Genomic DNA, 24,212 nt, shown 5'->3' on the forward strand with positions numbered 1-24,212 from the left:
AAGAGAAAAAGTTTATTGATTCACAAGAAGGTCTGGAAACATGTGCGTAATACATTAAAGAACCCCAACTAAACCCCTCACAGACCTGTTTTTGTTTAAATCTGTGAACATCCTGTCCCTGTCATCTGTAATTATGTAGTGCACACCACAGAGACCATATAATGAGGACTGGGGATCTGCCAACACCACAGAAAGTGTCATTAGTAAATATACTTGAAAACACAAAGCAAAAGCTTATGCCAGAACAGTCAACCCTTAGCAGTCAATCAAGAAGATTAACCATCAGACTGTCCATGGTCCCAATGAGCAAGTATAATGGTTGCTTTGCGCTTAAATCTGCTGCTTACGCCATAACGTCAGGGTAAAGAAGCACCGTGTACTTCCTGGACAGCTTGTATATGCTTAACGACAAAAGCCTACCCGTCCACCAGCATGTCTGTGTTTTTACAATTTCATTGACTATGTGATGTATCAGTCATCACTGGGATTGAATGCAACTGGCCTGAGCTACATATATCAGAAAAAGGGGCTGGTGTACTTTATGGTACACAAAAGTTATTGAATATTGTCTTACAAGAGGCAGGGCAAACAGTTTTCCATTTGGTTGTTTGAGGTGTCCGTAAAGGTTTATTGTGTAGCTTGAAGTATCTAATAAATCCATGCTAACCGAACTTACAGTTGATAATAATATGTGGAGAATATGCATATCTGAGGAAAATGATAGAAGTGTGTAACAGCAGTTAGGGTGTTCATGGAAAAAAGGCTAAGCGCAAACTAGCTATTTATTTACAGTGTTCCCTCGCCACTTTGCAGTTCACTTACTCCAGTCTCAGTGCATCGTGGATTTAATAGTGTCATTTAGTACATTGATATTTAAGTACTCATTTATTGTCATACTAGCACACAGGAGACAAATAAGATGGCATGGGATTTAGTAACTGAGGTCCCAGATTTTGCCTGAGTACCACAAATCACCAGCATGTACATTATATCTTAAATACCGTATTTTTCGGAGTATAAGTCGCACCGGAGTATAAGTCGCACCTGCCGGAAATGCATAATAAAAAAAGAAAAAAACATATATAAGTCGCACTGGAGCCAGGCCAAACTATGAAAAAAACTGTGACTTATAGTCCGAAAAATACGGTACAATAGGATATACAGTAAATAAAGTAGGTTCTCAACAGCATAGGTTAATTGTGTATTTTAATGTTAAAATAATGCAGGTTTTAGAGTATATGAAGTAGGGTTGTACGGTATACCGGTATTAGTATAGTGCCGCGATACTAATTAATCATTTTCGGTACTATACAGTCTCTGAAATGTATGGGTCCCGCACCCGCGTTGAAGTCACGTCGTGACATTGCTGGTTTTACGAGCAGAGGAGCATGTTCGGTAGCCCAAAATCACGGAGTACTTACAAGCAGACACAGTGTGTCGACAGAAAAGGGAGAACGGACGCATTTTGGCTTGAAAACTAATGGCCACAGGAAGAGATGCTTTAAGACATGGCTAGCTAGCTAGCGGCTAACGTCCATCCGCCTAAATGTTTTAGTTACTTCTAAATCACTAATCCTCGCCTCCATGGCGACAAATAAAGTAAGTTTCTTACAAGTATCATCCCTGCAGGACGAGGAATAGCTAAACATGCTTCACTGCACACCGTAGCTCACCGCCATCAAAATGTAAACAAACGCCATTGGTGGATCTATACCTAACATCCACTGTAATGATATCAAGTACAGGCACGTATCGAGTCGATACTACTATGATTACGTCGATATTTTTTGGCATCACAACATTGTCATGACTTGGTCTTGGGTGTGTGCTTTTCCGGGATGCAACGGAAAGTTGGCTCGGGCGAGACGGGAATGAAGGTACATGATTTATTTATATTTATCAAAAAAAAGGAATAAACGAAAGCGCGCACAGTGGCGGAGAATAAACTATGAAACCAAAAGACTATAGCAAAAAGTACAAATGAAAAGCACGCACAGTGGCGGAGAACAAACTATGAAAAACAAAAAGACTATAAACATGGAACAAAAACTTACTTTGACAAGGGACATGAAGCAGGATTTTAGAGGAATGGACAGAGCATAAATGTGGTGAGGTCGTCAGAAAGACAAACTGAAAAACACTGAACTTAAATACTACAGACATGATTAACGAAAACAGGTGCGTGACTCAAGACGTGAAACAGGTGCGTGACGTGACAGGTGAAAACTAATGGGTTGCTATGGTGACAATCAAGAGTGCACAATGAGTCCAAACGTGGAACAGGTGAAACTAATGGGGTAATCATGGAAACAAGACAAGGGAGTGAAAAGACAGAAACTAAAGAGTCCTATAACTAAACAAAACATGACTTAAAACAAAACATGATTACACAGACATGACAAACATCTTCTTTCGTTTTTTTAAAATGCATATTATGTGTATAAACTCAAGAAATATGTCCCTGGACACATGAGGACTTTGAATATGATCAATGTATGATCCTGTAACTACTTGGTATCGGATTGATACCCAAATTTGTGGTATCATTCAAAACTAATGTAAAGTATCAAACAGAAGAATAAGTGATTATTACATTTTAACAGAAGTGTAGACTAGGGATGTCCCGATCCAGGTTTTTGCACTTCCGATCCGATACCGATATTGTTTTTGCATTTCCGATCCGAAACCGATACTGACCGATACCGATACTGACCGATACTGGCCTATCCGAGCATGTATTAAAGTTTAAAGTTATTTAGCCTACTTAGTTGTCAGAATCATGTTGAAAAGGGTTTTAGTACTCTTGATAACAACTAGCCAGCTGAATTAGGGGAGTTTGAATAATACACAATGGTTGGTAACAAGAAACTGACCTGTTTATTCAAGGATAAACACAAAATAGACAAAATTATACATGACAAACAGAAATGGCATCATTGAAACTAGGGCTGGGCGATATGGCCTTTTTTTAATATTGCAATATTTTAAGGCCATATTGCGATACACGACATATATCTCGATATTTTGCCTTAGCCTTGAATGAACACTTGATGCATATAATCAAAGCAGTATGATGATTCTGTGTTTTGATTGATTGATTGAGACTTTTATTAGTAGGTTGCACAGTGAAGTACATATTCCGTACAATTGACCACTAAATGGTAACACCCGAATAAGTTTTTCAACTTGTTTAAGTCGGGGTCCACTTAAATTGATTCATGATACAGATATATACTATCAGATATATACTATCATCATAATACAGTCATTACACAAGATAATCACATTGAATTATTTACATTATTTATAATCCAGGGTGTGGAGGGGGGCGTCGGATGTAAGTGTCAAAAAGACAGACAAAAGAGTTTGATATGAGAATAAATCTAAAGTTAAAATATAGGGTAGAAATGCACCCATTTGCAGGAAATGTAGTCTTGATTTTCAAAATTTTCTTTCAAGGCTTGCATGCCTACATTAAAACATTCTTCTTCATACTGCATTAATATATGCTACTTTTAAACTTTCATGCAGAGAAGGAAATCACAACTAAAAAAATCACTAATTTTTTCATACGGTGTTGATCTGGAAATTTTTGCCTCGGCATTTTGATGGTGTGGACGTGTGGCACCGAACGGAGATAAGCGTCTCGACAGACGTTATAATATTTGAACAATGATGACGAAAACTGTTTTCTCTGTCGTGTCCGTGTGTCGAAAATGATGCGCTTATTTTTTTATTTGATTTTGTGCATGGCATATAATTGCTATGCGCAGTGGACGCTTGAGCAGTTTGCAATTGCACAAGCGCGCACCTTAGAGGGAACGTTGGTCACACGGCTGCGCTAGCATCACAGCTAACGTTAGCCATGCTGCTACCTCTCTGCTCGGGGAGGACGTATACGTATGTGACGTATGACGTGACAGTATGTGACGTGTGTAAGAAGGTGCGCTTGTCTGTCTGTGAGAGGGAGACACAGGAAAGAGTGAGAAGAGCCTGTCGTGTAATGCCAGCAGCTAAAAGCAACTGCGTGAGAATCCACAGACCTGTGGATGTGTTGAAGGTGTGCTGGAAAATGCGGAACGGAAATTAGGGAGCAGCAGAAAAGTGGAATGTATTATTTAAATCGGTGCTTTGGAAAACACGGACCGGAGTTTTTTTTTAAACTGGATCTGGATCTGCATTTTCCCATGCCTTGCCGATACGCAATTTTTGGCAAATATCGGCAGCCGATCCGATCCAAATATGTAGACAGAACATGTTAAAAGATAAAGTAAGCAGATATTAACACTATATGAACAAGGAGATTAAAATGTAATTTTCTACCACTTGTCCTTAATAATGTTGACAAAATAATAGAATGATAAATGACACAATATGTTACTGCATACGTCAGCAGACTAATTAGGAGCCTTTGTTTGTTTACCTACTACTAAAAGACAAGTTGTCTAGTATGTTCACTATTTTATTTAAGGACTTAACTGTAATAAGTTTAATGTACCCTAAGATTTTTTGTAAAATAAAGCCAATAATGCATTTTTTTTGTGGTCCCCTTTATTTAGAAAAGTACCGAAAAGTACTGAAAAGTATCTAAATAATTTTAGTACCAGTACTGGTACTAAAATATTGGTATCGTTACAACACTAATATGAAGTCTAATGGAAGTCTTGAAAAGTTAGTTTGTAAGCTATGTGGATGGCTTAAAAAATTTGGGGGCAAGTTGTCTGAAATGCAACATAGTGACATATTCATGTGCATTCATTGGATCACAACGTAACAGGACCTTGTTTGTCGGATTTTAATCTTCTGTTGAAATACTGCCGGGCTTCAAATTAATGGTTGTGTTTGTGACTATTCTAACATTTGACTTCACAAAGCTTGGATTTACAACCGTATCCTAGAATGCAGTATATCAGTCAAATCTCAGCAAAATAAGCTTTGGTACTCGGGGGCCACATTGTCAGCTGATTATTATCAGTTAAATAATTATCGAGCCAATATTAGGAATAATGATGTCACACCAATTGTCACGGCGCGGGCCCGAACCCTCTTTTCTTCTGCAACCTGGTCTGCCAGCAACTCTGCTGGCAGCACGCCAGGACACACACGCTTCATGCCCACGCAACGGCAAAGCTGCAGGCAATCTTCAATCCGCACACCTGGGTCTAATCAAGACAAGCAGCACAAAGACCAGCAGACCCAGGGAGCTGACGCCGGAACGTAGCCGACTCTTTGTAGTAAGCATTCTGTCTATGGCTTCCCCTCCCGCGTACTTGCAATCTCCTGGTCTTCCTAGTTTCCCTTGTCTCATGTCCTTTGTGTCCTCCACAAAGTCCTACCTGTTTCCCCCGTGTTCGAGTTGTGTACCTCGGCTTCCCATTGGATTCCGGACTGCTTCCCTCGATCCTCGACCTCTGCTTGGACACGGACCCTGTCGCTTCACTCCTGCCCCCGACCACCTGCCTGTCCATGGATTACCTCTTTGCCTCGCCCCTCTGGACTGACGAAGGATTCATCCAACACGCACTTACAACAACCCTGGTAACATTTACATTATTAATTCTACACATCCTCTGGCACCACACACTTAGAGTAGCGTACACATCCCACACACTCTTCAAAGGTTTAAATAAACCTGTTAACCTGACCTTCCTCGTGGTGTCGTCTCCTTCCCCAATCGTACGTAACACCAATAGAGCCGATAGATTTAAAAATAGTTACAAGAACCAATAAAATACAATGAAATGCTCCAAGTCGGCAAAATGACCTGTACTGTGCTGTCGGTGGTTTGGGGTAAACAAATCAAACACCCCTACCTGGTAGGAAGTCGTAAATTTCCCCTGAGCTGACAATGTAAACAAACATTCATAGTGTGGCACTTCTTAACTCCTTCAGAGGAAGACGTTCCACCCGCACCAAATGCCCTGCAAACACACTGCGAGGAGGAAAAATAAATGCCACCCGAACTGCCAGCATTGCCATGACGGTCCTCCAAAAACCAATGTAGACGCCTTCGCCACCAAAGATGCTACCCAAAACCAGCTGCAAATGAAAGTCCCGGGCTGTTCACACCACCGCTGCTTCCAAAAAATGCAAATACCGTAGCCAGAAACGACACAAGAGCGAAAGTACGTTCACCATCGTTGAAGACACTGACCCCGGTCGATATTTGATGAATGTATGATTGCCAGGAAAATACCACGTGATCGCCACACTACTGCTCACACGGCAAATGAAAATAAGGACACTAGCTTCACTACTCATGTATGGATGTGTGAACTAGATGAACTGTACAGTGCGAGGTGCCTCAAAAAGGCCCAAAACAGCATAAGGGACCCATCTCACCCTGGACATAAACTTTTTGAACTGCTGCCCTTGGGCAGGAGATACAGGACAATAAAATGCGGGACAAACAGGTTCCAGAACACTTTCTACCCGAGAGCAATAGTGTTGCTGAACACAATCAAGGCATAAAAAAGAATGACTGTGCAATTGAGCTGTGTGCTTGATATGTTATGTTTATTTATATATTTTTATATTTTTATCTTAGTACCGATGCTCTTATGTTTTTTATGTTTCATCTGTGAATTTGCACTAAATGGGTTTGCTTGCAATTTCGGTGTACAATGTACAATGACAAAGATCTATTCTATTCTAGCCCTACTGTATGTACTGTAGTAGGGACGTCATTAATAAGACAAATCTAAAGGTAGTTTTTCATGTCCACTTTTTAAAAAAATATTTCTTACTTCCAGATGTACACAAATCAAAATTTTAAAAATAAATATAAATATGTTATCAGTCTTGAGGAGCAGAAATGTATCTGTATCAGATTTTTTTTAAACGATAACACTAAATTGGCGTAATTGGTGTGTGAATGTTGTCTGTTTACCTGTGTTGGCCCTGCCATGGGATGGATACTTGTCCAGGGTGAACCCCGCCTTCCACCCGAATGCAGCTGGGATAGGATCCAGCCAGCCCCGTGAACCAGAGAGGGACAAGCAGCAGAAAATGGATGGATGGATATTTTGAATTCCTACTTGGTACATAAGTAGGGTGCAATGTAAAACCCTGGTTCATGGTGAAAAAAACATCAATGGCAGGCCATCGGAACTTTAAGGGTTAAGATAGTTTCACTAAGGTTTGGGGATCTCTGGCATGATGAAGAGCAGTAAACAGACACATGAGTCTTGTCGGTACATCTTAAAGACCATCACTTCTTATCTGCTTTCTGCTCCTCGTTGAAACCATGCCTAATAATGTGTGGTTCTCTGACTTAGAATGACAGCTAGTGCCTGGTATTCTTCAAAAAGCTTTAGAGAAACAATACAGGCCGTGGTCCCGCCTCTCTGCTGCTAGCGATTAGACGGTTAGAGCAGACACGCTGGCCAAACAACCAATGTCCTCTGTCTTTTGCATTAGTCAAGCACAGAGTCTTGCTGAAGGGCACTGCAGCTGTCAGCATTTGTATATCGGGTATATTGGTGGATACCACAAAGAAACAGGTGTTGTGTATTAGTGCCACCCCATGTAGTCAATAGACTTGTCAGAGTGTATCCTGATGAAATATGGTAGTCTGACTTTTACATTTCCTAAGGAAGGAAGGCGCTTTCTCAAGGAAATTGAAGACGCACAAAGGGAGAAAACAAATAAATGTGCTTCAGGTAGGACAGACTTCCAAGACACAGAAGAATCATTGGAATGTCTTGGAAAAGTGACCTTTTACATCCTGACTGTCTCTTCTGGCTATTGTGTTGAATTTGTTCAAATACCAGCCACAGGTGGAACACTGCATATTTGGCTTGGACAGTTTAGTTTAAATGTCAGGAAGAAATATCATTTCAAACAATAAGATGGTATTTGAACAGAATAAACCCTATATTTAGGTTTCTTTCGGACATAAGCCATATTAAGATTGATTGGTATCTGAACCATACTTGCCAACCCTCCCGGATTTTCCGGGAGACTCCCGAAATTCAGCGCCTCTCCCGAAAACCTCCCGGGACAAATTTTCTCCCGAAAATCTCCCGAAATTCAGGCGGAGCTGGAGGCCACGCCCCCTCCAGCTCCATGCGGACCTGAGTCCGCTTTCCCACGGTATAAACAGTGTGCCTGCCCAATCACATTATAACTGTAGAATGATCGAGGGCGAGTTCTTGGTTTCTTATGTGGGTTTATTGTTAGGCAGTTTCATTAACGTCCTCCCAGCGCGGTAACAACACACAACAACAGCAGCCACGTTTTTGTCTACCGTAAAGCAGTTCGTCTGCCGTAAACAGCAATGTTGTGACACTCTTAAACAGGACAATACTGCCATCTATAACATCAATAACATATACGGCTTTTAGAGAGTGCAGTGCACAACTGCGCACACAACAAGGAGAGAAGCAGAAGAACGAGGAAGATACAGCCATGGCGACGCCGACAACGAGTAAGATGAAGAAATATGCTTTGTTGCACCTTTCCTGCCTGAGTCCGGCGATTAGTTGCAAATCTTGGTTGCCCACCCCTCCCCCCTCCCCCCACCTCCCGAAATCGGAGGTCTCAAGGTTGGCAAGTATGATCTGAACTAACTATAACCCTTTAAATGCGGTACAGAAGTTGTACTTCCAGAGTAAAAGCAACATGTATGACCAGCCTGAGTGTGTATTCCCTAACCCTGAAAAAGTAGATTTCCGAGATCCAAGTGCTTGACTTCCCTTCCCTTGACCGTCGTGCATTACGTTTGTGAGAGAGTGAGAGCGTAGGTGAGCTGGTTACTTAATAGCATCTTCCCTTGCTTGTTTCGCTCGTTAGATAAATCCCCAAAGACACGGCATGTTCCCCCCACAGAGCCCAGCCTCATTAGGATGTGTTGTACAAACACAGGAATGTTGACTGGCTGAGGGGGCAATAGGGCCTTTCCTCCCACAAACACATGTTCTTTGCTGCAGCCTGACCTTCAAGTTTTGGTGCATGTCGCTTTGCATTTGGCTCATTTGACGTCCAACCCAAATGTTCTGCACCCTTGGACTAAACCTAATGTTGCCTAAATGCTGATGAAGGAAATGAAATGAAACAAAAGGTGTGTGTTGAGGTAACACAGAGAACTTTGTGTTTCCACCACTACAAGGTTGTAGTACTCGTACAAAATCACTTTCTCTCACAGCCAATCAACCTAAAACACCAATGTGGTGGATACGCTATGAATGATCTTCACACAAAAGGCAATGCTAACATGGCATGCGACTTAAGCACGCAGCGGGAAAGACAACAAACTTATCTTGGCGTGGCTCAGATTGTAAAGCAACTTGGTATGAATTCAGCCAGCCTAGTCGCTGCCGTTGTGTCACCCACACTGGGACAGATTCCTAATCTCAATAGGATATTTCTGGGTAAATTAAGGTTCAAATAATGCTGTGCTGTTGAAGCTAATAACATTTTTCCCAAGTCAGACGCCTCTGACCCAGTTACTCTGCAGTTTCCATGTTTTGTAACCGTTTTTAGAGGCTCAAAAGCTGCTTGCTACATTCATATGATGTTGAGAAGCTATTGCAAGAGTATTAGCATGCTAATGCTAAAGAGAAACACAATTCCAGGACAGACTTTCACAGCTATGAGAGGGTGGAAGAAGACAGAATATTGAAAAACTGCACAATATTTACCATTTATGGAACAGTATTAATCAAAACAAACAGTCTTGTATTAGTTGTAAATTAGTGGTTTGCCGAGCCATCAGCTGCCGATCAGTATCGGCCAGTATTCATGAAAACGTATGCAGTACGTAATCGACATTGCCGATTATTGCCTTCTAGTTGTGATCACTAATGCCGATCACCTCTGGCTAACATTGTATTTTTGTTTAGTCCCCCGGTTTACTAGCTGACAGCGAATTGTGTACCTCATACACAGTCTGAAAACATTGTCTTAATTTGATAACAATCACTGCCTTTACAGCAAATGAACTGCGTTTCTTGTCGTTATCGAGTATCGTCATCAAGTATTTGGACGAGGATAAACTTACCGAGAGTAAGCAGGAACAGACGCCCTAGCTAAATTAGCGAGCTGTGAACCTACCTTGAAACAAGAGAAGAAATAGGTTTTAGAAGTGTAGATGGAATCCTGTTACAATAGATATTACCATAAAATAACTAAGCCTTTAGAGGTTAATATTAATAAGAGTTATTGAGAGGATATTAGAGTAACAACTAGAGATGTCCGATAATATCGGACTGCCGATATTATCGGCCGATAAATGCTTTTAAATGTAATATCGGATATTATCAGTATCGGTTTCAAATTTATCGGTATCAGTTTCAAAAAGTTTAATTTCTGACTTTTTAAAACGGCGCTGTGTACACGGACGTAGGGAGAGGTACAGAGCGCCTATATACCTTAAAGGCACTGCCTTTGTGTACCGGCCCAGTCACATAATATCTACAGCTTTTCATACACACAAGTGGATGCAAGGCATACTTGGTCAACCCATACAGGTCACACTGAGGGTGGCCGTATAAACAACTTTAACACTGTTACAAATTTGCGCTTTGGTCAACCCATACAGGTCACACTGAGGGTGGCCGTATAAACAACTTTAACACTGTTACAAATTTGCGCCACACTGTGAACCCACACCAAACAACAATGACAAACACATTTCGGGAGAACATCCGCACCGTAACACAACATAAACACAACAGAATAAATACCCAGAATCCCTTGCAGCACTAACTCTTGCGGGACGCTACAATATACACCCCCCGCAACCCCCTACCCCCCTACCTCAACCCTGCCCCCCCCCAATCCCGCCCACCTCAACCTCCTCATGCTCTCTCAGGGACAACATGTCCCAAATTCCAAGCTGCTGTTTTGAGGCATGTTAAAAAAAATTATGCACTTTGTGACTTCAATAATAAATATGGCAGTGCCATGTTGGCATTTTTTTCCATAACTTGAGTTGATTTATTTTGGAAAACCTTGTTACATTGTTTAATGCATCCAGCGGGGCATCACAACAAAATTAGGCATAATAATGTGGTAATTTCACAACTGTATATATCGGTATCGGTTGATATCGGTATCGGTAACGAAGAGTTGGACAATATCGAAATATCGGCAAAAAAGCCATTATCGGACATCCCTAGTAACAACTGTTGGTGTGTCAGCATTGTAAGGCTGCAGCAAACGATTATTTTTCTATCGATTAATCTATAGATTATTTTTTCGATTAATCGGTTAATCTATAGATTATTTTTTCGATTAATCTATAGATTATTTTTCCTTTTACCGATTATTTTTTTTATTTAAAATGAAGATGAAAAAATAAATGTAGGCCAGTTTTTTCAAAAGGCATGGCTTGTATTTACAAAAAAAAAAAGTATGGCCACTCAGTCAACATTGACAACAACATGACAAAATATTCTGTAACAATGTAAACATTTAAAACTTTTAACAAAATTAAAAGTAGCTTATTTGCTTTTTAATGTGCAAATATAAAAGTAAACATCCAGTGCAATCTTAATATTCTGCAATAGTATAAGCATTTCAAAAGTAAAAGTATTGCTTATTTGCTAAAATGTGCAAAAATAAAAATAAACATCCAATACAAAAAAGTGCAAAACGAAATATTCTGTAACAGTGTAAACATTTCAACAAAAGTAAAAGTATTGCTTATTTTGCTTAATAACACAACAATGATAGTATGATTAAAGTGAAAGTTAATTGTTGGTTTGTACATAGTATATGTAACTGTTAATGTTGTAAAAGGTATTTGCACAACTAATTAACGTTAGCGTTAAAGAGGAGCGCATCTTTGTAAACACTGAACAGGCACGCCAAACGCGCCTCTCAGAGCGAAACAGTGTTTTAGTTTATGAATTTACAACGCAGATACAAATGACACATTCATGTTTTTGTGTAATGATGACAACGTATACTCACGCGGACGATTGACTAGTTGATGGTGATGGCAAGAACGCTGTCGGGTGTTTTCTTTTCAAATGTTCGTTTATAGCCGTTGTGCATACAACAACATTATTAGCAGAGGTGGGTAGAGTAGCCAGAAATTGTACTCAAGTAAGAGTACTGTTACTTTAGAGATTTATTACTCAAGTAAAAGTAAGGAGTAGTCACGCAAATATTTACTTGAGTAAAAGTAAAAAGTATATTGTGAAAAAACTACTCAAGTACTGAGTAACTGATGAGTAACATACACACATATATATATATATATATATATATATATATATATATATATATATATATACATACACACACACACACACACACACACATATATATATATATATATACATATATATATATACACATACACACACACATATATATATATATATATATACACATATATATACATACATTGATATATACAGTATATAATTTATATTTATTTATTTTGCCGTTTTTGTTTACATGTTAAAGGTGTTTTAATGAATATACATGCATGTTTAACACATATAGATTCCTTTCTTTCATGAAGACAAGAATATAAGTTGGTGTATTACCTGATTCTGATGACTTGCATTGATTGTAAACAGACAGTATTGCTTATAACGTCCACGTTTTCAAATGGAGGAGAAAAAAAGTTCCTCCTTTCTGTCTAATACCACATGAAAGTGGTTGGTTTTTGGTATCTTATTTGTCCATCTTCCATATTCGTTTTTATACACTTTACAAGAAATAAATTGGCGGCAAACTCCGTAGCTTGCTAGCTTGTTTGCGCTGGCTTTCGGAGACTCTTATTTTGAAAGCGCGGCGCGATGGAGCGGCACTTTTATTGTGAAGACAGGAACTGTGCAGTCAGTCTTTAGGCTTTTGACGGGATGTACGGTTGGTTAAAAAGTAGTCTTTTTTCCTTCACACTTTTGATTGATTGATTGAAACTTTTATTAGTAGATTGCACAATACAGTACATATTCCGTACAATTGACCACTAAATGGCAACACCCCAATACGTTTTTCAACTTGTTTAAGTCAGGTCATGTGACCGCCTGGCTCTGTTTGATTGGTCCAACGTCACCAGTGACTGCATCTGATTGGTGGAACGGAGTGACACGTCACCAGTAAGGCAGGCACTTTGAAGGTCTGTCTGACAGACCAAAACAAACAAAGTGTGCATTAACAGATCGATAAAAATTAGTAGCGAGTAGCGAGCTGAATGTAGATAAAAGTAGCGGAGTAAAAGCAGCGTTTCTTCTTAGGCCGTTTATTGAAATACTCCCACACTTTTGACGACTTTTGGCGTGCTTTTTTCCCCTCGCTCGCACCGCTCGCATCGTCTGCTTTGCGCTCCGCCATGACGGTAGTGTGACGTAAATATGCGACGGGTCGAAGCACAAAAACGGCGTCGACGTATTTACGTAACCGATGACGTCGACTACGTCGACGCGTCGTTTCAGCCCTACAGCATTGTCACAATCAGTACACCACATGTAAGTAGGGTGACCAGGTGTCCGGATTTAGGCCGGACAGTCCGGATTTTTAATGCCCTGTCCGGCGTCCGGCGCAGCTTCAAGCCGGACACGTATTTGTCCTCCTTTTTGAGGCACTAGGCTTGAAGAGCGGAGTTTTTTCATCTTTGCTGGGCTGCAGCGCAATAGCCAATCAAAGACCGTAAAAAATGCCCCCAACGCAGTAACGTATCAAATGATTGGCTAAGAGCTGTGTCGGATACAAATCTGCTTATCATTGGTTAAAAAAGTAAACAAGGGTCCATGTGCTGTTGCGGCATTGACAGAAAGTTAGCATCATGCCAAAACGCAAGACCTCGTTTAATTCTGAATGGATAAAAGAGAACAAATTTATAACGAAAAGCAGTCGAGACTCATTCCATGGCTTCTGCACACTTTGTCGATGTGATGTCGACGTAAGTAGTCAGGGGAATGCTGCAATTGAACGGCATGCGGGTGCGCGGATAAACATAAAAGTAATAAACGTGCGGCAAGTACCTCTTCAATGAGGACATTTTTTCGTGAAGTTTTCGTCGCCCCTGGATGACAAGATAACCGCTGCGGAGCTGTGCAAGGTGTACCATGCTGTAAAGCAGTGGTTCTCAAATGGGGGTACGCGTACCCCTGGGGGTATGTAATGTAATGTAAGTTCATAAACTGAACATCAAATCAAGTAGGCTATTCCATTCATTACCATAAACCCAGAGTTTCCCCCCATGCCATGATGGTTTGACCCTCACTAAAATGTCTGTCAAAAAGAACTGTGAAAAGAAATGCAACAATGCAATATTCAGTCTTGACAGCTAGATTTTTTGTAGACATGTTCCATAAATATTGATGTTAAAGATTTCTTTTTTTTGTGAAGAAATGTTTAGAATTAAGTTCCTGAATCCAGGTGGATCTCTATTACAATCCCCAAAGAGGGCACTTTAAGTTGATGATTACTTCTATGTGTAGAAATCTTTATTTATAATTGAATCACTTGTTTATTTTTCAACAAGTTTTTAGTTATTTTATATATATTTTTCCAAATAGTTCAAGAAAGACCACTACAAATGAGCAATATTTTGCACTGTTATACAATTTCATAAATCAGAAACTGATGACATAGTGCTGTATTTTACTTCTTTATCTCTTTTTTTCAACCAAAAATGCTTTGCTCTGATTAGGGGGTACTTAAATTAAAAAAATGTTCACAGGGGGTACATCACTGAAAAAAGGGTTGAGAACCACTGCTGTAAAGCATCACCAGTCCTACAGAAGTTTAGACTGCGGCATGAAAGTGGACCGGGAGATTTTCAGTGACTAGCCCACAGCTAAAGGGATGGCCTGTGGCCGAACAAAAGCCAAGGCATTGTGCGAGAACGTCATCGCTCACTATTCAGTACAGGAACATACCGACTACATAAAAGAAAACAACCTACCCTTTTCCATGGCAACCGACGCCTCAAATAAAGGAACAAACAAGTCTTTTCCCATTGTGGTAAGGTATTTTCACTTTGATGAAGGCATCCAACATGTCCTGTTGGATTTTTATAGTGACAGCAACGAAACGTCAGAAGCCATAACAAACCAGCTGCTGGCAAAACTTGAGATGTCTGGCTTAGAGGTGAAAAACATGTCTGCATATGCAGCAGACAATGCCAGTGTCAATTGTGGCAAACATAACAGTGTGTATCAGAAGCTGAAACTGAGCCAAAGAGATGTGCTCCCTGCAAACTGTTTGGCCCATATTCTGCATAACGCAACCAGATATGCAGCAAGCAGCCTTGATGTTGATGTGGAAAATTTTTTGTGGCATTTTTCTTTTTATTATATATGTTAACTACATTTAAGTCCACACATGTTATGCTTTGTGGCACTCTGCACTTGAAAAGATTCATCTCAGTGGTCACTTTTTGAACACCACAATGTATTGAATAAATACAAATACTGTTAACAAACACTTGACTTTAATATTTTTTCCTATTCAGCCACACAAACATCATCTTTAAACCACTCAAAATTGTACTATAAATAAGGTATACCAGAGTCCTATGTACACCATAGTAATTTATTGATATGCCGCATAATGTCCTCCTTTTTGGTGTCATGGAAATGGTCACCCTACATGTAAGACGACGATCGGTCCATTAATTGCTGCTATCGATACCAAGGGTTGTATCAGTATATAATTGGTATGAGAAAGATTAAGTCAATATTTTTAATTCCTTAAAATGCATTTTTGTTGTTTTGGTTATGTTTACAAATGTAGGGAATAATTCCTTGGACACAGGAGGACTTTGACAGCAAAAATAATTTGATATACTGTAGTAGTTTTAGATTTTGTTTAGTTATTGTGTATTTTTGACTTTGTTTAGCTTAAACTATTTTATGTAACAAAACAGAAAAATAAAAATGTTAACAATTGTTATGATAGTGTTACATTGTCAACAGCACATAAATGAATTAGAAAAAAGCTTCAGTTAAACATGCGATCGGTGTCGGACAATCTCACTCATGGATGATCGGTATCAGTATCGGCAGCATAAATCCCAGATCAGAACATCCCTACTATAAGTATATTGTTTCAATATAACCTTTGCCGAAAAGTCCAGCCCATTGAACGACTCTTTCAAGAAAACGATAAGAACAAACTCGCAGTAGCAAGTCTTGGTTTGCGAAACGTTTTTCTATGCAAATTTCCCACGCTGCCTACACGTGCGCGTCACCACCACATTGGAGCCACAGTGACGGAGGAAACGCAAAATGAGCCACATTAGTTGCAGCAGAATTTGGCTGCACTTTTCTGAAGTATTACTCTGATGCCCATTTGTAAAGTACTTCAAGGGCAGTACCACTTATATTATATGTACTTATATGTGATCAATTGTATCCTAGTATAGCCATCTATATGTGTTATAGGGTTGTCCCGATATCAATATTTAATTACAGGTACCAGTACCAAAATGTATTTCGATACTTTTCTAAATAAGGGGGACCAAAAAAAATTGACATTATTGGCTGTATTTTAACAAAAGATCTTACGGTACATGAAACATGTGTTTCTTATTGCAATCGAAGAACAATTTTGTCCTTCAATAAAATAGTGAACATACTAGACAACTTGTCTTTTAGTAGTGAGTAAGCAAACAAAGGCTCCTAATTTGTCTGCTGATGTATGCAGCAACATATTGTGTCATTTCTCATTCTATTTTGTCAAAATTATGAGGGACAAGCTGTAAAAATGGACTATTAATCTACTTGTTCATTTACTGTTAATATCTGGTTATTTTCTGTTTTAATATGTTCTATCTACACTTACGTTAAAATGTAATAATCACTTATTCTTCTGTTGTTTTGATACTTTATATTAGTTTTGGACGATACCACAAATTTAGGTATCGATCCGATACCAAGTAGTTACAGGATCATACATTGGTCATATTCAAAGGCATCAAGTGTCCATGGACATGTTTCCTGAGTTTATAAACATAATATGAATTTGAAAAAAAGGAAAAAAGATTTTGTGACGATAAAAAATATTGATGTAATAATAGTAGTATCGACTAGATACGCTATTGTACTTAGTATCATTACAGTGGATGTTAGGTGTAGATCCAGCTATGGCATTTGTTTACATCCAGGTATGCTAGCTTGCTGTTAGCGGTTAGCTATTGTATCCTCCTACGGTGTGCCGTGAAGCCCATCCATCCATCCATCTGCTTCCGCTTATCCGAGGTCGGGTCGCGGGGGAAGCAGCCTAAGCAGGGAAGCCCAGACTTTCCTCTCCCCAGCCACTTCGTCCAGCTCTTCCCGGGGGATCCCGATGCGTTCCCAGGGCAGCCGGGAGACTTAGTCTTCCCAACGTGTCCTGGGTCTGCCCCGTGGCCTCCTACCGGTTGGACATGCCCTAAATACCTCCCGAGGGAGGCGTTCGGGTGGCATCCTGACCAGATGCCCGAACCACCTCATCTGGCTCCTCTCGATGTGGAGGAGCAGTGGCTTTACTTTGAGCTCCCCCCGGATGGCAGAGCTTCTCACCCTATCTCTAAGGGAGAGCCCCGCCACACGGCGGAGGAAACTCATTTCGGCCGCCTGTACCCGTGATCTTGTCCTTTCAGTCATAACCCAAAGCTCATGACCATAGGTGAGGATGGGAACGTAGATCGACCGGTAAATTGAGAGCTTTGCCTTCCGGCTCATCTTCTTCTTCACCACAACGGATCGATACAGCGTCCACATTACTGAAGATGCCGCACCGATCCGCCTGTCGATCTCCCGATCCACTCTTCCCTCACTCGTGAACAAGACTCCTAGGTACTTGAACTCCTCGACTTGGGGCAGGGTCTCGTCCCCAACCCGGAGATGGCACTCCACCCTTTTCTGGGCGAGAACCATGGACTCGGACTTGGAGGTGCTGATTCTAGTCCCAGTCGCTTCACACTCGGCTGTGAACCGATCCAGTGAGAGCTGAAGATCCTGGCCAGATGAAGCCATCAGGACCACATCATCTACAAAAAGCAGAGACCTAATCCTGCAGCCACAAAACCGGATCCCCTCAACGCCTTGACTGCGCCTAGAAATTCTGTCCATAAAAGTTATGAACAGAATCGGTGACAAAGGGCAGCATTGGCGGAGTCCAACCCTCACTGGAAACGTGTCCGACTTACTGCCGGCAATGCGGACCAAGCTCTGACACTGATCGTACAGGGAGCGGACAGCCACAATCAGACAGTCCGATACCCCATACTCTCTGAGCACTCCCCACAGGACCTCCCGAGGGACACGGTCAAATGCCTTCTCCAAGTCCACAAAGCACATGTAGACTGGTTGGGCAAACTCCCATGCACCCTCAAGGACCCTGCCGAGAGTATAGAGCTGGTCCACAGTTCCACGACCAGGACGAAAACCACACTGTTCCTCCTGAATCCGAGGTTCGACTATCCGGCGTAGCCTCCTCTCCAGTACACCTGATTATACCTTACCGGGAAGGCTGAGGAGTGTGATCCACGATAGTTGGAACACACCCTCCGGTTCCCCTTCTTAAAGAGAGGAACCACCACCCCGGTCTGCCAATCCAGAGGTACCGCCTCCGATGTCCACGCGATGCTGCAGAGTCTTGTCAACCAAGACAGCCCCACAGCATCCAGAGCCTTAAGGAACTCCGGTCGGATCTCATACACCCCCGGGGCCTTGCCACCGAGGAGCTTTTTAACTACCTCAGCAACCTCAGCCCCAGAAATAGGAGAGCCCACCACAGATTCCCCAGGCACTGCTTCCTCATAGGAATACGTGTCAGTGGGATTGAGGAGGTCTTCGAAGTATGCCCTCCACCGATCCACAACATCCGCAGTCGAGGTCAGCAGAACACCATCCGCACCATACACGGTGTTGACAGTGCACTGCTTCCCCTTCCTGAGGCGGATGGTGGTCCAGAATCGCTTCGAAACCGTCCTGAAGTCGTTTTCCATGGCCTCGCCGGACTCCTCCCATGTCCGAGTTTTTACCTCCGCGACCGCTGAAGCCGCACACCGCTTGGCCTGTCGGTACCTGTCCGCTGCTTCCGGAGTACTATGAGCCAAAAGAACCCGATTGGACTCCTTCTTCAGCTTGACGGCATCCCTCACCGCCGGTGTCCAACAAGGGGTTCTAGGATTACCGCCACGACAGGCACCAACTACCTTGCGGCCACTGCTCCAATCAGCTGCCTCGACAATAGAGGTGCGGAACATGGTCCACTCGGACTCAATGTCCAGCACCTCCCTCGTGACATGTTCAAAGTTCTTCCGGAGGTGGGAATTGAAACTCTCTCTGACAGGAGACTCTGCCAGACGTTCCCAGCAGACCCTCACAATGCGTTTGGGCCTGCCAGGTCTGTCTGGCATCCTCCCCCACCATCGCAGCCAACTCACCACCAGGTGGTGATCGGTAGAAAGCTCCGCCCCTCTCTTCACCCGAGTGTCCAAAACATGAGGCCACAAATCCGATGACACAACTACAAAGTCGATCATGGAACTGCGGCCTAAGGTGTCCTGGTGCCAAGTGCACATATGGACACCCTTATGCTTGAACATGGTGTTTGTTATGGACAATCTGTGATGAGCACAAAAGTCCAATAACAAAACACCACTCGGGTTCAGATCCGGGCGGCCATTCTTCCCAATCACGCCTCTCCAGGTTTCACTGTCGTTGCCAACATGAGCGTTGAAGTCACCCAGTAGGACAAGGGAATCACCCGGGGGAGCACTTTCCAGTACTCCCTCGAGTGTATCCAAAAAGGGTGGGTACTCTGAACTGCTGTTTGGTGCGTAAGCACAAACAACAGTCAGGACCCGTCCCCCCACCCGAACGCGGAGGGAGGCTACCCTCTCGTCCACTGGTTTGAACTCCAACGTGCAGGCTTTGAGCCGGGGGGGCAACAAGAATTGCTACCTCAGCTCGTCGCCTCTCACTGCGTGCAACGCCAGTGTGGAAGAGAGTCCAGCCCCTCTCAAGAGAACTGTTCCAAAGTCCTTGCTGTGCGTCGAGGTGAGTCCGACTATATCTAGCCGGAACTTCTCTACCTCGCGCACTAGCTCAGGCTCCTTCCCCCCCAGCGAGGTGACGTTCCACGTCCCAAGAGCTAGCTTATGTAGCCGAGGATCGGACCGCCAAGTGCCGTGAAGCATGTCCTCGTCCTGCAGGGATGATACTTGTAAGAAACGTACTTTATTTGTCGACATGGAGGAGAGGATTAGTGATTTAGAAGTCGTTAAAACACTGCTGACTGCAGATGGACGTTCCAAGCTAGCCATGTTTAAAGCACCTCTTCCGGAGGGCGTTTCAGTGTTATAGCTTCACCTTTATCTTTAGTTTTTAGGCCAAAATGCGTCCATTCTCCTTTTTTTGTCAACACATTGTGTGTGCTTGAAAGTACTCCGTGATTGTGCGCTGCTGAACATGCTCCTCTGCTCGTAGAATCAGCAATGTCATGACATGACGATGCCTGAGAACAGGTACTTTGCACATAGAGTATAGTACCGTTTTTGATTCATTAGTACCGCGACACTATACCGTACAACCCTAATTTGTTTTTTATATATATATATATATATATATATATATATATATATATATATATATATATATATATATGATTCTTATTTATTATTGTATATTTTGCCCTTTGTATTGTTAAAATGGAAGTTTTTTAAGCCTACATTTTGTAGTTGAGGAACATTTCTAAGTGATTTCACTGTCAATGCATGGCGATACAGCACCACCTTGTGGAAGTTTTACAATGAATTGATTGATTGATTGATTGATTGATTGAAACTTTTATTAGTAGATTGCACAGTTCAGTACATATTCCGTACAATTGACCACTAAATGGTAACACCCCAATAAGTTTTTCAACTGGTTTAAGTCGGGGGTCCACGTAATCAATTCATGGTAAACTCACAAATTAAATTATAACCAATATTTCAGAATCTTTTGCATCAATCAAGTTCATGAATTGGTGTAAATCAGATCCTAAGCATATCTCATAATTGTGACCAGTCATTGTTTCCTTGATAAAAAGTTACTGTATTATTTCTATCCATCCATCCATTTTCTACCGCTTATTCCCTTCGAGGTCACGGGGGCCGCTGGAGCCTATCTCAGCTTCAATCGGGCGGAAGGCGGGGTACACCCTGGACAAGTCGCCACCTCATAGCAGGGCCCGTTTTAGAACTATAGTTTCGGTAAACATTTCTTGAAGTGAAAGACGCGTCTCCCACCCCCATGAAATCGTTGTTCACCTTAATGTTACTCTACCTGACCACACCTGTTCGGGAGCAGACAAACTTTTTCTGCCAGCGTATAGTTTGAATATAACACAAGTCAATGGACTTCAACCAACAGTAGCTAACTCTGAGAACTTCTACCAAGGGTATCTGATAGAGATGCGCGGTTTGCGGACACAACCGCGGATTCGGCGGATTATCCGCGGATCGGGCGGATGAAATTTAAATAAATAAGATTTTATCCGCGCCGCGGGTCGGGTCGGGCGGATTAATGAGATATTTTTTTTTTTTTTTTTGCGGGTGGCAGTTAAACCAATTCGGAAATATATATACATAGTTAAATGTTGTTAGCCACATACGAAAAACGAGCAGCACTCTTTGAAACAGGCAATTATTTATCATCAGGCACCTGCAGCAGCCACAGGCACCTGCAGCACACCACATCAGAAGAAGAAAAAAAAATGGCAACACCGGCAGCAAACGTGGTACGCGACAAACTAAAAAAGGGAATACTAAAGACCAGGGAAAAAAAAGGCCAGAAAAGTTCAGCGTGGACTCGTTTTTATGAGGTTGTAAATCAGGATGACAGCAATGCTGGCTACGTGAGTTGCAAGAGCTGCGACGCTGTGTACGTCTACGACAGTCATAAAACCGGGACATCGAACATGGTGCATGGTGCGAACAAAGGACTTCTTTCATTTAAGGTTTGTGATAAACCATCAAACTCATTCGTTAAAAGGACTCTATAGTATTATAAAGCGAATTTTTCTGGACATTATCATGCAAGAAAAGTTTATTTTTGGGACCGCGATCACCGCGTAATGATTTTTAAAGGTTGCATTACAAACATTTAACTGTCCCATGTGATCAGCCAGTGCGATTGGAAGTCCATGCTCAATTATTGCCTCCGTAAATAAAACTTCGGCATTTATCACATCCAAAGAATCTGTTTGGGCGACGAAAAACGTTGAAAGTTTTCCACTTGTATCGCTAGCAACGGCATTAGACTTGTGTTTTTTTGTCCCAAAGTGGTCTTTTACATAGCTAATTCCTCCGTGTCCGATCGAAAAATCTTGTCTGCACAAGGTGCAATGCGCGTAGTTTTCACCCTTTTTTTTTTAAATTAATGAAAAACCGTATTTTTTATCACTGCACCCGTAACCCGCAATAGGTTGATGAAAACCGTACGAATTACGGGAAAACCGGAGTAGTTGGCAGGTGCCTCACTAATGCCTTGCATCGTCTATATTAGATATAACGGGCGGGTGCGGGCGGATGGCGGGCGGATGCAGTTCTATTCAAACGTTACATCGGGTGGATGGCGGATGGTTGACGACTTTCTGATGCGGTTGCGGATGAAATATTTGCCTATCCGCGCATCTCTAGTATCTGACCCCGAGAAAATTTCAAAACTCAGGATGAGTTCATGGATGTCACTCAATTTTCTAATAAGAAAATTCTGTTTTTAATATTTTTTTCTAACGAAAATTTTACATTTCAGTAGTTTATAGGTCTAGACCAGTGGTTCTTAACCTTTTTGGAGGTACCGAACCCCACCAGTTTCATATGTGCATTCACCGAACCCTTCTTTAGTGAAAAATAAAATGTTTTTTCTAATCATAGAAAATAACATTCAGAAATACAACAACAAGAAGAACGTCTTTTGAACGACTCTTTGAAATAAATGTCTCCTAAATATTTGACTCCATTCAAAGAGCCATACACAGTGCCGGCCCAAGCCTCCATGGGGCCCTAAGCAAAATTTGATTTTGGGGCCCTCTATTTCTGCCAATAATATATAAATAATATATAAACTCATTGCGGCTCTGGCAGTGTTGTTTACATTATCCTATTGTCAGCCTGGCATGTCTTTACAAATGACATGTCATTTATAAAGATATGGGGGTGGCCCAGTTAAGAACATAAATAATACCAATGAATGAACGAATGATGTCCAGAGTGCCACATATGGTTCCTAATCTTAAAATGTAGAAAACATTCAGCTACAAGAGTGGCCTGGGGTTGAACAGTCCAAGTGATAAAGCTTTGTATTTACAGTAAAAGTGTCATCTTGTCTCATCAGTCTTGTACATATTAGTCTTTAATTACTAGTTTATATTTTTAGTTAATTGTTCATATTTAATGTTTACTTTGTACAAAGAGAGCGCAGTCTACTGAAGTTAAATTCCATGTGTGTTAAACATAACTGGACAATAAAGCTGATTCTGATTCACTTTATTATTTTTGGTAACAAAAACCTGAAACAGCAATGTGCAAAAATGTTGACCTAAAATTGTGTTTTTGTACAATAATATATCTTTGATCATTTAGAAATCATCAGTCAGACTCGTACATGCAAAAAATAAAAAATAATAATTTTTTGTTAATTGCTTTTGGGGGCCCCCTGGTGGCCGCGGGGCCCTAAGCAAGCGCTTAGTACGCTTATGCCTTGGGCCGGCTCTGGCCATACATCTAATCTCAAATAGATTGCACTTGAAGGAATATATTGTCGTACATTTACTGCCTTGATTAAAATTGTACATTAATGTTGATAATAATATAAATAATAATTCATCTACGCTCAGAGTATGGGGTTTCGGACTGTCTGATTGTGGCGGTCCGCTCCCTGTATGATCAGTGTCAGAGCTTGGTTCGCGTTGCCGGCAGTAAGTCGGACGTGTTTCCGGTGAGGGTTGGACTCCGCCAAGGCTGCCCTTTGTCACCGATTCTGTTCATAACTTTTATGGACAGAAATTCTAGGCGCAGTCAAGGCGTTGAGGGGATCCGGTTTGGTGGCTGCAGGATTAGGTCTCTGCTTTTTGCAGATGATTTGGTCCTGATGGCTTCATCTGGCCAGGATCTTCAGCTCTCACTGGATCGGTTCGCAGCTGAGTGTGAAGCGACTGGGATGAGAATCAGCACCTCCAAGTCCGAGTCCATGGTTCTCGCCCGGAAAAGGGTGGAGTGCCATCTCCGGGTTGGGGAGGAGATCTTGCCCCAAGTGGAGGAGTTCAAGTAC

General features: G+C 41.7%; 1 protein-coding gene across 3 annotated transcripts in view; it reads right to left on the reverse strand.

The window, feature by feature from the left end:
- The window catches only part of disp1 (dispatched homolog 1 (Drosophila)), a 114,521-nt gene that overhangs the window by 88,900 nt on the left and 1,409 nt on the right, over window positions 1-24,212 (reverse strand). The window contains exons 1-2 of one of the 3 annotated variants that reach the window (XM_061925086.2): window positions 5,646-5,912; window positions 5,365-5,535 (exon numbers count right to left, since the gene is read on the reverse strand). The exons of the other annotated variants lie outside the window; for them this stretch is intronic. The gene's annotated coding sequence lies outside the window, so the exon portion shown is untranslated. Of the gene's footprint in view, window positions 1-5,364; window positions 5,536-5,645; window positions 5,913-24,212 lie in introns of those variants that run through there. 3 annotated transcript variants of the gene reach the window in all.

Source organism: Nerophis lumbriciformis, linkage group LG29 (genome assembly GCF_033978685.3).
Source record: "Nerophis lumbriciformis linkage group LG29, RoL_Nlum_v2.1, whole genome shotgun sequence".
Taxonomy (NCBI): Eukaryota; Metazoa; Chordata; class Actinopteri; order Syngnathiformes; family Syngnathidae; genus Nerophis; species Nerophis lumbriciformis.